This window comes from Helianthus annuus, chromosome 14 (genome assembly GCF_002127325.2).
Source record: "Helianthus annuus cultivar XRQ/B chromosome 14, HanXRQr2.0-SUNRISE, whole genome shotgun sequence".
NCBI classification, from domain to species: domain Eukaryota; kingdom Viridiplantae; phylum Streptophyta; class Magnoliopsida; order Asterales; family Asteraceae; genus Helianthus; species Helianthus annuus.
The window spans coordinates 97,646,697-97,662,148 of NC_035446.2; the positions used below are offsets into that span (position 1 = coordinate 97,646,697).

At 38.7% G+C, this 15,452-nt stretch overlaps 1 long non-coding RNA gene across 1 annotated transcript; it reads right to left on the reverse strand.

Annotated features, from left to right (window-relative positions):
- Positions 1-10,898: 10,898 nt before the first annotated feature.
- On the reverse strand, positions 10,899-11,324 carry LOC110905616. The gene is made up of 2 exons (XR_002573275.1): positions 11,230-11,324; positions 10,899-11,134 (listed from the first exon to the last, which is right to left on the reverse strand). It is a non-coding gene; the product is annotated as an uncharacterized LOC110905616 (long non-coding RNA).
- Between the last annotated feature and the right edge of the window lie 4,128 nt (positions 11,325-15,452).

Genomic DNA, 15,452 nt, shown 5'->3' on the forward strand with positions numbered 1-15,452 from the left:
TTTTATTTTATTTTTTAGCATTTAGTTAGTTTTATTTTCTTAGTTTAAAAATCTTTTCTAACATTTTAATTTGATTAGACGTTGAGGATAAACCGGTACTAAAAGCTCTTGTGTTCTTGGACGACCTCGGTATCTTACCAACACTATACTACGTCCACAATGGGTGCACTTGCCCATATGTGTGTTTAGTGTTATTAAATATCGTGTTTTATAAATTTAAAACTTGGATAAAAGTGTAAAAAGGGCTTAAAATATATATCAAAAATATATAACACCTCGCACACATCAAGTTTTTGGCACCGTTGCTGGGGACACAAGGATTTTAAGAAGGCTTAAAATCGACGGCCTAATCAGTTTTTCAAAACCTTTTTAAAACGCGCGCACATTTTTCTGCATTTTAGTTTAGTTTGCATTTACAGTAGCCTGAACACGGGGCCGTGTCCACTGAACACGCCCCCGTGCTGCATATTTTTAGTTAGATATCCAGATACAGAGTCTGAACACGGGGCCGTGCTCATTGAACACGCCCCCGTGCTCAACGAGACCAGTGACTTTAATTAAAACGCCCAGATACAGACCCTGAACACGGGGCCGTGTCCAGCCTTCTGTTTCCGTCTTTGTTTTTGTTTTCTGGTCCCGAGACTCAGTTGTGGTCTGTTGAGTGATTCTTATGGATCAATACTCAGGAGGCTATAACTACACCTATGAGGAGGATGATTATATGAGAGACTATTGCACTAATTGTGGTAACCCGCACTCGGTACAATATTGTAACTTGTTTCAACCATCCACTTCTTACAACCATTATGAGGAGCCCAGGTACGAGCCATCAACTTCATACATATCCTATGAAGACCAAAGGTATGAACCTTCTCCCTCATACTCGTATTTTGATGAACCAAGATATGAGCCTTCATACTCATACTTTGAAGAGTCAAGATATGAGCCTCCACCTTCATACGCTTATTATGAGGAACCATGGCGTGAACAACCCACCTCATATGAGTACTATGAAGAACAAAATTTCGACCCTTATCCATCATATGCTTATCATGAAGAACAATGGTATGAACCATCTACTTCATATGGGTATTATGAGGAACCAAGGATTGAATAACCGGATTCAAGCCATGAGGATCCCGATCCTTACTCTATCACCGACATAGCCGATAGGATAATAGAAAAACTCAAATTTATCGAAAGATGCATAAAAGAATCTCGCGCAAGGGAAGAGGAGTCCCGCGCAAGAGAAGAATTAAAAAAAGAAGAAACGGTAATTGAGGAGTTAAAAATGGAAGAACAAATAAGTGAAAAACCGATACATGAGCTAAACAACGAAAAAGGTGAGGCCAATAACGTTAAAGTTCAAGAAGAGTCTCTCTTGTCACCTTCTTTTGAAAATCATTGTTTAGTAACCACTCATGCTAAATTTTTAAAAGAGTTAAACACTAATACTAAAATCGAGGATATGGTAAGTGTTAAGTTAACTAATGATCAAACTTCACTAATAAAAGAAGATCCTTTTGAATTAACATTACACCGGTTCCATGTTTTTTTTCAAAATTCATTTGTTAGTAATGTCACCGTTGATAAAGATCTTTGTGTTAACATAATGCCTAATTACATTTTTGAAAACTTAAGTATTAGTGATTTTGCTCCACTCCAAATACCCATTTTTCTATCCAATCGGAAAGTAATAAAATCCATCGGTGTAGTTGAGGATGTCTTGGTTCAAACAAATCAAATGGTTATTCCAACCGACTTTGTCATCCTCGGTGACACTCCTCTTATCTTGGGAAAACCTTTTGTAAAAACTCATGAAGCTTTGAAAAACCGGGAATTTAACAATCTACCTCTTCAGTTAGGGGCATTCAAAAGGAGCATAGATTTTGAGCGTTCAATGAAATATCCTTTTGGCAATAATGACCCCCTAATTGAAGATGAGGATGAGCCACCCGATACAACTGAAGAAGTTGACCACTTTGTTGAAGAAGAGGTCGCCATAGAACAAACTTTTAAAGTTATTGATCTTGATGAGCCACAAAATAAGGTGTCTCCTAAAGACCCACCTCTTGAGCTCAAAGAACTTCCGAAAGGTTTGGAATATGCTTTTCTAGACAAAGATGGTAATTTACCTGTAATTATTTCGTCTAAATTAAGTAGCGTAGAAAAATAAAAATTAGTTAATCTTCTTAAAAAACACAAAAATGCGATTGCTTGGAAACTTGTAGATATTAAAGGAATAAATCCTTCCATGTCCACGCACAAAATTTTAATGAATGATGACTACAAAACAGTAATACAACCACAACGTATAGTAAATCCCAATGTGCAAGAAGTGGTTAAAAATGAAGTCATCAAACTACTTGACGCCGGGCTAATCTATCCTATCTCCGATAGTCCATGGGTAAGTCCCGTCCAAGTAGTCCCGAAGAAAGGAGGTATGACGGTAATAACTAATGAAAAAAATGAATTAATACCAACAAGAACCATCACAGGATGGAGAGTTTGTATAGACTATAGACGATTAAATGAAGCAACGAGGAAAGATGACTTTCCTTTGCCCTTCATTGATCAAATGTTAGAACGACTGTCCGGTCATAAATTTAACTGTTTCTTGGATGGTTTTTCAGGTTATTTTCAAATTCCGATAGCACCTGAAGACTAAGAAAAGATGACTTTCACATGCCCCTACGGAACTTTCGCCTATCGACGCATGTCGTTTGGTCTATGTAATGCACCGGCAACATTCCAACGTTGTATGGTGGCCATTTTCCATGACATGATAGAAAAGACAATGGAAGTCTTCATGGACGACTTTTCTATCTTTGGAGATTCATATGACCAATTCCTCGATAACCTTGAACGAATGCTATCCCGATGTGAGGAAACTAACCTCGCCCTTAACTGGGAAAAATGCCATTTCATGGTAACAGAGGGAATAGTACTCGGTCACAAAATCTCGAGCAAAGGAATGGAGGCTGATCCAGCAAAAGTAGATACTATTTCTCGATTACCTCCACCCTCCTCCGTTAGAGCAATCAGAAGTTTCTTAGGGCATGCCGGATTTTATAGAAGGTTTATCAAGGACTTTTCAAAAATTCAAGACCTCTAACAAAATTACTTGAAAAAGATGCACCTTTCATCTTTGACAAGGAGTGCAATCAAGCATTTCTAACCCTCAAGGAAATGCTAGTCAATGCACCTAACATGATAGCACCTGATTGGAAATTTCCTTTCGAAATCATGTGTGATGCAAGTGACTTCGCTGTTGGAGCAGTCTTGGGACAAAGAAAAGAAAAGCATTTCCACCCAATTTATTATGCTAGTAAAACACTTAACGATGCCCAAGAAAATTACACAACTACTGAAAAAGAGTTACTAGCTGTGGTATTTGCTTTTGATAAATTCCGTTCTTACCTTGCTCTTTCTAAAACTGTAGTCTATACAGATCATGCAGCTATCTGATACCTTTTCAAGAAACAAGACGCCAAACCCCGTTTGATCAGATGGATTCTACTCCTCCAAGAATTTGATATTGAAATCAAAGACAAAAGAGGAGCAGAAAACACTGCTGCAGATCATCTTTCACGCCTAGAAGACCCAGCTTTGGAGGCAACCAGGGACGAACAGATCAACGAAAAATCTCCCACAGAATCCTTGGAAATGGTGGAAAGCAGACAAGAACCATGGTATGCCGACTACGCTAATTACTTAGCTAGCGGTATAGTCACCAAAGGATGGCCACATCATCAAAGAAAGAAATTCTTTGCAGATGTAAAGCATTACTTTTGGGAAGACCCTTATCTTTTCAAAATATGTGCTGACCAACTCATCCGAAGGTGTGTCCATGGTGGCGAAGCACGAAGAATTCTCCGCCATTGTCATGAAGGTCCATATGGAGGACATCATGGTGCCGCTAGTACCGCACGAAAGGTATTTGATTCAGGATTTTATTGGCCAACCATTTACAAAGATGCGCAAGATCTTGTAAAGACATGTGATGCTTGCCAAAGATCAGGTAATATTTCTTCCAAAAACGAAATGCCTCAAAATGGCATTCTTGTTTGTGAAATTTTTGATGTGTGGGGACTCGATTTAATGGGACCCTTCCCACCAACAAAAGGAAACAAATATATACTTGTGGCGGTTGATTACTTGTCTAAATGGGCCGAGGCCGAAGCTCTTCCAACAAACGATGGAAAAGTAGTGGTAAAATTTCTGAAAAAATTATTCTCTCGTTTTGGAACACCAAAAGCTTTGATAAGTGATAGGGGTACCCATTTTTGCAATCATCAATTGGAAAAAATCTTAACAAGATATGGGGTATATCACCGGGTCTCAACAGCATATCACCCTCAAACGAATGGACAAGCCGAAGTGACTAACAGAGGTTTAAAACGAATACTTGAAAAAACTGTAGGGTTAAATAAAAAGGAATGGGCTAATAAATTAGATGATGCTTTATGGGCTTTTCAAACTGCTTATAAAACCACTATAGGCACAACCCCGTATAAGCTCGTCTATGGAAAAAGTTGTCATTTGCCAGTAGAAATAGCTCACAGAGCCTACTGGGCAATAAAAAGTGTAAACCTAGACTTAGAAACTGCAGGTAAAAATTGATTCTGTCAAATAAATGAATTAGACGAACTAAGGAATTTTGCATACTCTAACTCTGAAATTTATAAGGAAAGAATGAAAAATTTACACGACAAATATATTAAACCGAATGAATTTCAGGTAGGAGACCAAGTTCTGTTGTTTAATTCTCGACTTCGATTATTTCCGGGTAAACTAAAATCTTGGTGGTCAGGACCTTTTTCCATCACCCATATTTTTCCTCACGGTGCAGTAGAAATTAAAGCTCAAAATGGGATTCCATTTAAAGTCAATGGCCAACGGCTGAAACTCTATCGAGGATCCATTGAGGAGGAGGAAGAAGAGATCTTGCTTCAAACGATCAATGAGTAAAAAGTGTCCACATCATACCTGGTATGTTACAAACAAGTGAGTATACATCGAAACCGGTAAGTCTCCTAACCATGTTTTCGGAAAAAACGGGCACTCACACGAGCACACCTAAAAAAAATAAAAAAAAAAATTTCAAAAACTTTGCTCGGCACGGGGCCGTGTCCGCTGAACACGGGGCCGTGTCGACGCAACTGTCGGGATAAAACCCTCTTTTCATAACAGTTACATCATTCCACACGCCCCGTTTCCCCGAAAAAGCTCTGGTCCAAGGCGATTTTCTGTAGATTTCGACGTTACCTCTAGATCTAACAAAATCAAGGTATGATTCTATCATCATTAGTAGTAAGATTAGTTACTTGCATGTAGTTAAACATCAAAAATTTGGGGAAAAATCTAGGGTTCTTAAAGTTCATCCGGATCGAACCTTAAATTTTTGATATAATCTGTTAGTATTAGTTTAGATTAGTGTAATGGGAAGTAAATACACTTGTATTGTTGATAGATTTGCCCGATTTCTCACAAAAAACCTTAAACCCTTGTTTTTGAACCGAAAAAGATAAAATTGAAGGGGTAAACGGTTTGTTTTAGGAAAAACGGCACTTGGGGTTTAATTTTCGGGGGAAACCGCACCTACCTGGCCAAAAAAATTTCAGATTTTCGGGACCGGGTCGAAAAATGAAGTTTTTGAGTAACAGACGCCTGGACATGGGGTCGTGCCCGCTGAACACAGGGCCGTGTCCAGCTCACTGTTTGCAGTTTCTTTCGAAAATTTCACTGTTTCATGCTAACTTTTGGTGTATTCTTTCAGATGTCGAAGTTCACAAGATTTAATGCGAATGAGCTTGATGCTAGGGCAAGATACGAGATACTTCAAACAAGACCCGAAGAGTACCCAAGGCAAGCGTGCACGGACCTATTGACCTTGGTGAACCAGCTCGACCGTTTCAACAACCTAGTTACCGGACCACTAAGGGTTGCCTTGACCACTCGGCTTCGGTCGGTGCATCAATGCACCATGGAGTTCTATAGTACTTTTACCTTCACTTCAAGGTGTGACCCGTTCGACAATGAAGGGGTTGCATTTCGATGCGGTGGGACAATGTACTCGATCTCTATGGCACAATTTGGAGCAATAGTGGGACTGTATTCGGAAGAAGATTCGGGAAACGAGGAAAACACCGGAGGATTACGAGATTTGGATGAAAATGAGCGCCAAGCCGCATGGGCCCAAATCAGTGAAGGACACTACAACCCCCAGCAGCACAAAGAGTACTAACCTGAGGGATCCGCTTTATCGCTACATTCATAGGCTCCTCACTTACTCTCTCAGCCAAAGACATGACAGTAGCGGGGTTGTTGGGTTGAAAGATTTGGTAGTCCTTCACTGCATCCACAACCGAAGGGCCCTCGATGTTCCATATCTCCTGCTTCGAAACATGCATCTGAACCATCTTGCTCGTGCACCAACCCCTATCTTCTTTGGGGGATGGGTGTACCGCCTCTTCAAGCACTTCACGCGCATTCCTAGGTCCTTTGAAAGGAGCCCATGGTCGGGACGAGTTGATTATCACATTTGCCGAGCCATGAACCTAATTTACGAGGCAGAAGACGGGTCGGTGAGCTTTCAAAGGATGCAAGGCCATGCATGGAACCCACAAGAGGCCCTAGTCCTTCACGCTCCACCTCCTCACTACCAATATCAACCCCATGGTGATCCGGGTCAATCCTCCTCCCAAGGAGGCGGTTTTCCTAACCTTCAAAGTTTACATGATCTTTTGCAGGAAAACATCATGTGCACCAGGAACACCTACAACCTTGCCAACAATACATACCACCGGGTCGGAGCTATCGAACGAAACATCACCGATATACAAGACGACATCGGGAACATCCGGGAGTATATGGCAAGTCATGGGGACGGAGGTGATGACAGCGATGAGGATATGGACTAGGAGGTTGGAGGAGGAGCAGGAGCTGGTTGATGGCGAGCCCACAGGTTAAGGTCCCTTTTATCTATCAAAACAATTTCCGGCCTGCGTGCCGAGTGTTAGACAATTTACTTTCCTTGACTACTTTTTATTTTCTGCTTTATTTTTCTTTTACTTTATGGTTTGGATGATTAACTATGGTAATTTAGGATGTTTGGTATTGCTTGGTATGGTGTTTAGTGATAAAACAGATACAATTGAGGCTTAGAGTGCTAATCATTAGCACTAATAAAGCCAGGACAGGAAAACCGGAAGAAGAAACCTGTTTTACAGCCTTGCAGACTTCCCACACGGGGTCGTGTCCAGCCGACACGCCCCCGTGCCCATCGCCCAGACCTACTGTTTGGCAAATTTCTGCAGATTTTTGGTCAGACATGGGGTTGTGCCCAGCGAACACGCCCCCGTGCTCAACTTCTGTAAGTTCTCGTTACTGGCACTTGAACACGGGGCCGTGTCTACTCAACACGGGGCCGTGTCCAGACTGCCAGTAACATAAATTTTTGCTTTTAACACAATGTTACACATTCAATCAACCTAAAAATCTATTTTTGGGACACATTGAGGACAATGTGTAATTTAAGTGTGGGGGGGGGGGGGATGCTAAAACCTTGAATTTTGCAAGTCCTAATAACAAGCCTTACACAAAACTCTATTGGAACCGCTAATCACCCCAAATTTTTTCAAAAAAAAAAATCATTTTTTCTACTTGTCTAAAGTTTAAGTTGGGAATTCTAAGACTAACAAGGTTATATTTTTACAAGTTTACAACCGATAGCGTCGTGATAAAAAGAACCAACATAAGAAAACTATGAAACGGCATGACAAGCCTAGTTAAAATTCGATTATATAGACTTGATCACATAAAAACCCATTCCCACAAAAGTGAGTTTTGAGCCTTTATTGAGCATACAAATATACATCTTTACGCTAAATGCTCATTTTTCGTTTCTTGTGTGAATAGCCGCTTGGTTCTTACGACTCTAGAACTTGCCACGACAATTCATTCCCGGTCCTTACCAACTTAAACCCAAGTAAGTAAATGATGGAGGCATTAGGACTAACCCTTTTTCTTTCAACACCATTATTTTTATTTTTCTTTTCACCTACCCAAAAACTCCCCCTAGTTAGCCCCTTTGAGCCTAAACCTTTTCATTTCTTAACCCAAAAACCCTTTTTACCTACCAAAAACCCTTTTTATTTTTACCCTTTATTTTAGTAACAAGCTCGGTTTTCGTGTGACTAAAAAAAAAATTTACGATGAAGTTAGTAATAAACAAACAAAGCTCCTCAAACAAAAGCTTGTTTGAAGAAATACTTCATTAAAAATAAAAAGTCACAAAAACAAAATGTTTTACGAAAACCGACGCTTTTTACGACTTTCGCCCTTTTCTACTAACCACTAACCCAACTACCCACCTTTAGCCCAAGCCTAACCCTTCACCCAAAAAGTCCTCTTGATATTTACAAAGGTATAAAGTTAAAAAGGAGGAGGATTGGTTGCTTGGCAAGCTTATGGTAGGAATAAGTTCCATGCCGCTCTGGAGTGATTCACTAAAAATACACCTTCGGCCGAGTGTGAGTGATTTCTCCCGTAAGGTATGTGAACTTGTATATAAATGGAATTTTAGAAAGGTATGTTATGCCTTAATAAATAATTTACCTTATGAAAAGTTTTTAATAAATCATGACGAATAGGATTGTAAATAAATAAAAATAAAACTCAATAAAGATCTTGGATTCCCGACACTCTATGACAAGCCAAAACCTTCTCTTCTACCCATTCCATATGGGAGTGTAAGCCACATATTAAAGAGTTTTGCTTGAGGACAAGCAAAAGTTCAAGTGTGGGGATATTTGATGTGTGTAAAATGCAACATATAAATTACATCAAATGAGGCATAAAACTAACCCTTTTTAAGTACTAATGTTGGAAAAAGTGTGTTTTTGTCTTCCTTTTGTATTTTTAGGATTAAATGAGCTCAAATTAACAAAAGAAGCAAAAAGGCAGCTAAATCTAACATAAATATAAGAAAAGGAACAAAAGTGGATTGCCCGACCCCTCGACAACATCCTCTCAAGCAAAACAGAGAAGGCAGAAGACTGAACACGCCCCGTGCTCAGCGAGCACGGGGCCGTGCCCAAGAAGCAGCAGAAAAGATAAACCTGTAGAAGCTTCTATTGCTCACCACGGGGGCGTGCCCAGTGAACACGGGGGCGTGCCCAAAGTACTGCAGGCGCATTAATTGTAATTGCGAATTACAATTAATGAGGAGAGATAGTGTCAGACAGGCACGGGGCCGTGCCCAGCGGACACCCGTGCCCAGGCCTCTGTTCAGCCTATAAATAGGAGTGCTTGGCTTCATTGCAACTCATCCCTTGGCACACCACCTCTCTCACACTTCATCCACCACCCACCACCATCACAACACCATCATCCACCACCATTATCCATTGTCCATCATAGAATGTGTGAGTCGTCTCGGGATCCAAGATTGATCGTAAGAGTTCTTGACAATCAAGGCCATGTTTGCCTAAGTCTCTTACATCACTTGGTGAAGACAAGTGTTTAGTATAATACTTTTTATTTTTAATCTTTTGCACTTTTTATTTGATTTTGTATTAATGACTTTAACAACTAGTTGCTTATGTTGAAGGTGACTTTTCCTTATCGTTTGTCCGTGGTGTCTTGGCATTATTTTACTGTCTATATAAAATAAAAGATTTTCACCATTCATATCTCCACGGTCTATATGGAGGTATGTTGGCTACCTGGTCGGGGGTTAAGGGAACGGTTTGGTAAGGGTCTTGCCCTTGTTCAACGTTTAGAGGTCCTGCAAGGGACCTGGGTCAAATTTAGTAGGATCTCCTTCAATACCCAAAGGTATTGGATGGCGGGGATCCAAACTCTTTGACCCCCTCATAAGTTAACTACTATTAATACTATAACCCAGTTATTTAGGACTGTATCCCTGCTGACTCAGACTACTTAGTCGAGGGTAACGTCACCTCCAAAAGAGGGGCCTACCATAATTCGCATTAACAACTTAATTCATTATCTTTCAATAATCCGACCCTTTAGGATTGTATCCTTGCTGACTCAAACTACTGGGTTGAGGGTAACGTCGCCTTCAAAAGAGGGGCCTACTACAATAACTAAGGTAATCTCATAAACAAGTGCAAAAGTGCGAAAATAATCAAAGGTTATACTAATACACGAGTCGGATCCAAGTGATTCATCTTGTCTATTTGTTTTATTTTTATTTTATTTTTCAGCATTTAGTTAGTTTTATTTTCTTATTTTAAAAATCTTTTCTAACATTTTGATTTGATTAGACGTTGAAGATAAACCGGTACTAAAAGCTCTTGTGTCCTTGGACGACCTCGGTATCTTACTAACACTATACTACGTCCACGATGGGTGCACTTGCCTATATGTGTGTTTAGTGTTAGTAAATATCGTGTTTTATAAATTTAAAACTTGGCTAAAAAGTGTAAAAAGGGCTTAAAATATATATCAAAAATATATAACACCTCGCACACATCACATATCGACTATAATCGTCGATGAAAGTAACGAAGTATCTTTCATGGTTCCTTGTCATGGTTCTAAAAGGGCCACATACATCAGTGTGAATGAGTCCTAGAAGACCATTGGCCCGTTCACCAACACCAGTGAAGGGATGCTTTGTGAGTTTGCCAGCTAAGCAAGATTCACAATCATTAAAGGAGTCTTGTCCAGTGGATTCAAGAATCCCCTCGGATTGGAGCCATTTTATGTGTGCCTTACTTATGTGGCCAAGTCTACAATGCCATAGAAAGGTTTCATTAATACTAGGTTTGTTACGCTTAGAAAGATGATATATGTTATTACATGTTTGAACATCAATCTCATAAATACCATTTCGAGGTTTAGCCTCAAAATAAAAGACATCATTCAAGTAGGCAGAAATAGAAATACCATTAAAAACGTACTTGAAACCTTGTTCAAACAAAAGGGAAACCGAAATAATGTTTCTGGTTATACCAGGTGCAAACAAACAATTGTTTAAATTAACTACAAGGCCAGAAGGACATGAAAAATGAAATGTGCCGGTTGCAAGAACGGGCACTCTTTTCCCATCACCAACGATGAGTTCCATGTCGCCTTGTTTCAGCTTCCTCCACTTTTCAGGCTCCTGCAAAACATTAGTGATGTGGTAACCACACCCGGTATCAAATACCCATGTGTTGCTGGAGACAGTAAAAAGTTCAATAACATAAATGAGAATACCTGAAGAAGTGCCAATGTTATTGGCCTTGTTCGCCTTCAGCTTGGCTAGATACTGTGGGCAGTTCCTTTTCCAGTGCCCCATTTGGTTGCATTCAAAGCACCGACGCTCCTGAGGAGGGGGTGGTTTAGCAACCTGCTTGTTGTTGGTGGCAGATTTGGCAGCAACAACAACCATTTTCTTGCCTTTGCTGTTATGAGCCCTTTTCTTGTTGTTGGGCTTCTTAACACCACCAGACTTGACCATCAGAAATTGGTTGGTTTTATGTGGAATGTTCATCTCGGTCGTTTTAAGCATACCATGTAGCTCAGGCACAGTCTTCACCCAAGCATTCATATTGTAGTTTATAATGAACTGGTCATACGAGCTAGGGAGAGAGTTCAAGATGAAGTCCGCTGCCATTTCATCTTGCAGGGGATAACCAAGTTTGTTCATCTGGTCAATGTACCCTTTCATCTTAAGCACATGAGTACTGACACATGATCCTTCTTGCATTTTACAGCTTATGAGCTGCTTCATGGTGTCATATCGCTCCTATCGGGCTTGTTTCTGAAACATGCCTTTCAGTTGCTGGATCATGTCATAAGCATCTTTATCTTCCATGCTCTTCTGAAGTTCAGGAGACATGGTGGCTTGCATAAGGCAGGCTACCTCAATGGCATCCTCGTTATGCTTTTCCAGTGCCTTACGAGCAACAGTAGTGTTACTTTCAGGCTCGGTAGGGACCGGGCCATCTAAGATATATAGCTTTTTCGCCATCTTGAGAACTATTCTCGGATTGTGGTGCCATTCGAGAAAGTTGGTGTTATTCAGTTTTTCCTTTTCAAGTATAGACTTGAGAACGAAGGAGTTGTTTTCATTAGACATCTGTTACATAAGCAAAGTGATTTTAATTTGTATTTTCGATGTATATTTCCTTATTTAATTAATGACCCATTACAGTAATTAGAACAAGGAATGAGAATCTGGCTATGTAAGTAGTAAAGGTAGTTGTGGCATGCACTTTAGTAAGTAACTAGGCAGACTGACAACGAGTGTCAATTGTGAGAATTGCACAACTCTCGAGTATGAGGCCGCTAAGACAACTCTTGTCTATGCATTGATACGTTTAGCCTCATCTATGCCAACTTTTTACTTTCGAGACAGCTGGAGCATGTGGTGAGAAAAGAGAAAGTAATAGTCGTCCTAAAAGAGGTACGTGTGGAAGGGCCGGATGTGTCAACGAAACCCTTGCACCTTGGAAGGATATGCTAGACATCAAGTGTGGTGATGTGGCTCCAAACACTGATGGTTCGCTTTTACGTTCCAAGTGTAGCTTGTGATAGGATGGCATAGACTATTGATTTTAATTATGGGTTAATTTAATATTTACCAAATAGGGTCATAAGAGCCAATTTTAGTACATATCTAGTCGTAACATCTTGATGAACCCTTTCATCTCTCAGGACACTTAATTTTAAATAACCTATTAAAACTTAGTTTGTCGCGACTTGTATAACCATTTAAAGTTAATAGTCTTAAAACTATTAAGTTATGAGTTTTAGAAAGTTAAAAAGTTGTTAAATTTAAAAAACTCTAATGGTTATTATTTATTTTAAAATAAACTATTTGTTTTATAACAAATATTTACAAGTTGTAAAAATCAGTTTAGAACTTGTTACATTGATTGTGACTATTTTAAAACACCTTTTAAAAGTTTGGTATTAGGTTGGTGTGTTATATAACAACTTATATGATAAAAGCAACCATAATAGCAAAAATAAATATGTAAATCTTTAGGCCATTTTGTTTGTTCTTGCTAGAGCCAAATAGCAAGACCAAACTAGGTCACGGGGTAACAAACAACCACAAGGATGGACCTAGTGCATCTAGTTGTCTTTAGCACCTCCTTGATTCCTGTAATGTCTTCAGTTTTGTCTTCGGGTCTTCAACTTTAAATTATAATATAAAATATAACAAAAATTGAAACCCTAATCTATTACAACTTTGAGCCACAAAGTGGGCCAAAAACCATAAAACAAAACAATAACAAAATACAAGTACAAGGTCGGCCAGATTTACATATTCAACACAATCATATTGAAGTGAGTAATCTTTTGGTCAAATAAAACAAATAAAACAAATAAAACTTTTGACCAAACAACTTTTCCCCCAAGAAATATTTAGATCTGAAACTTTTAACAAGTTAAAGTTTGAGATCTATAACCGGTTAAAAGGACCGGTTCTGATTTGCATGTTGTAAGCCTGGCTCTGATACCACTGTTGGATTCAGTGGTGTCAATTTTACTTTTTATCAAAACGGGTTTGACATATTTTATTAACTAAATATATAATTAATCAAAACGGGTTTGACATATTTTATTAACTAAATATATAATTAATAAATACGCAGCGGAATAAATATAAATAATTAACACCAAAAGTGAACCGAACAGGATCATGGTTACAAACATGCAAATACGGTATATAAAATAATTGATCTACCGATGAAAAAAATTATACCCTTGTGGTTAATAATTAACCGTGTAAGACACCAAGGTACAACGAACGAGTGCTAGACACGAACACGAACCGAGCAGCGGCGGGTTTGGCTTGGCAGTTTGTCACAATACAAAAGAAAAGGAAATAGGGCAGCACCTTCTACAAAGTGGTGGCCGTATTTCGGTTTCGACAGCAACTTCTCTTTTTATTGTCTCAAAATGAATTCCTTTTTTGTGATTTCTTACGGCAAAACTCATATATATTAATTAAGGATAATTAATTAAATATATATGGTAATATATTTAGGTTAACATCCCTAATTATCTCTTAGGCCCTAAAGCCCAATATAATAAGTTTAAGCCCAGATGCGATACGAAGCCCGAAAACAAAGTTTAATTAAATAGGTAATTAAACGTTATATTATTTATAACCCGTATAAATAATAAATTCCGTTTCTCGTGGATATATAATTATTCTAGATAATTATATATTTCGTTCCGTTAATTGTTCGTGGTCACCAGTTAACCAAGTTAAGTGGATTTAATATTCGTTGCCCAAGGTGTAACTCTTACGGGTCATAGCTCGGTCAGCAACGTTGACTTATCGAACCTGTACATATAACTCCAACAATTTTAAGGTGCTATCGTACTATAAAATTATAGGAGAGAATAACTGAAACCAGAATTAAACGAAAAACTTAGATTACAATGAACCAAATTAAATTTCATTTCTGGGCTGTCCATTATGGAAACATGGAGATAGGCCTCTAGGGTCTGTGTTAAGCACCTTTCTGTTTTATGTAGTCATTGATGAGCTGTTAAAGTCGATTCAAGAGACAGTGCCGTGATACATGTTGCTCGTTGATGATATCGTGTTAGTCTTTGAGAGTAAACATATATTAAATGTGAGGCTAGAAGAGTGGTGTGCAGCTTTAGAATCAAAGTTTCGTATTCAATCAAGTTTAAGTATTTATGATCGTATGTGCTTACCAATGGTGACATTGATAATGACGTTGCACATCGTGTCCATGCAAACTGGTGTTGATGGAGAGCGGCCACAATGGTGTTATGCATCATGAGGTTTCAAGCTAAATTAAACGAGAACTTTTATATGGTTGTAGTTCCATCGACAATGTTATATAGATTGATGGGCCATCAAAAAGATACCAACGCGTTAGTTGAAAGTAACATAGACAAGGATGTTGAGGTGGATGTGTGGTTACACGGTTTGACCAGATAAGAAATGAGTTTTTTTGGAATACATTAAGGGTGACTAGTATATTAGATAAGATAAGGGATGAGAGATTGTGATGGTTTAAAAGTGTAAAGAGAAAAAAGCCAACAATGTTAATTAGAGCCCCGGAAAACTTCACCATTGAGGATAAGACGATTAGAGACATATTGACGTATGTTAGACTGTACATAAATATTAGTCAACTATAGGTAGTTTTAACACAAATAAAGTCTTAAAAGACACGATCACCCACTATAAGACATTACGGCAAGTGCACCCATCGTTTGTGTAATATAGCGAAGATAAGATAGCGAGATAGTTTAAGTACACAAGGGGTTTTTGTACCAAAATTCGGTCAACGTCTAGTCAAACCAAAAAGTAGCTTTGTTTTTTGAAAGTTTTAATTTAAAAGTGTAGAAAAAAAGCTACAAGAAAGACTTCCTAAAAGAATAACAAGAAGAATTATTTTGGCTCGATTCTCCCTTAGTGACAAAATTAATTTTTTACTTAT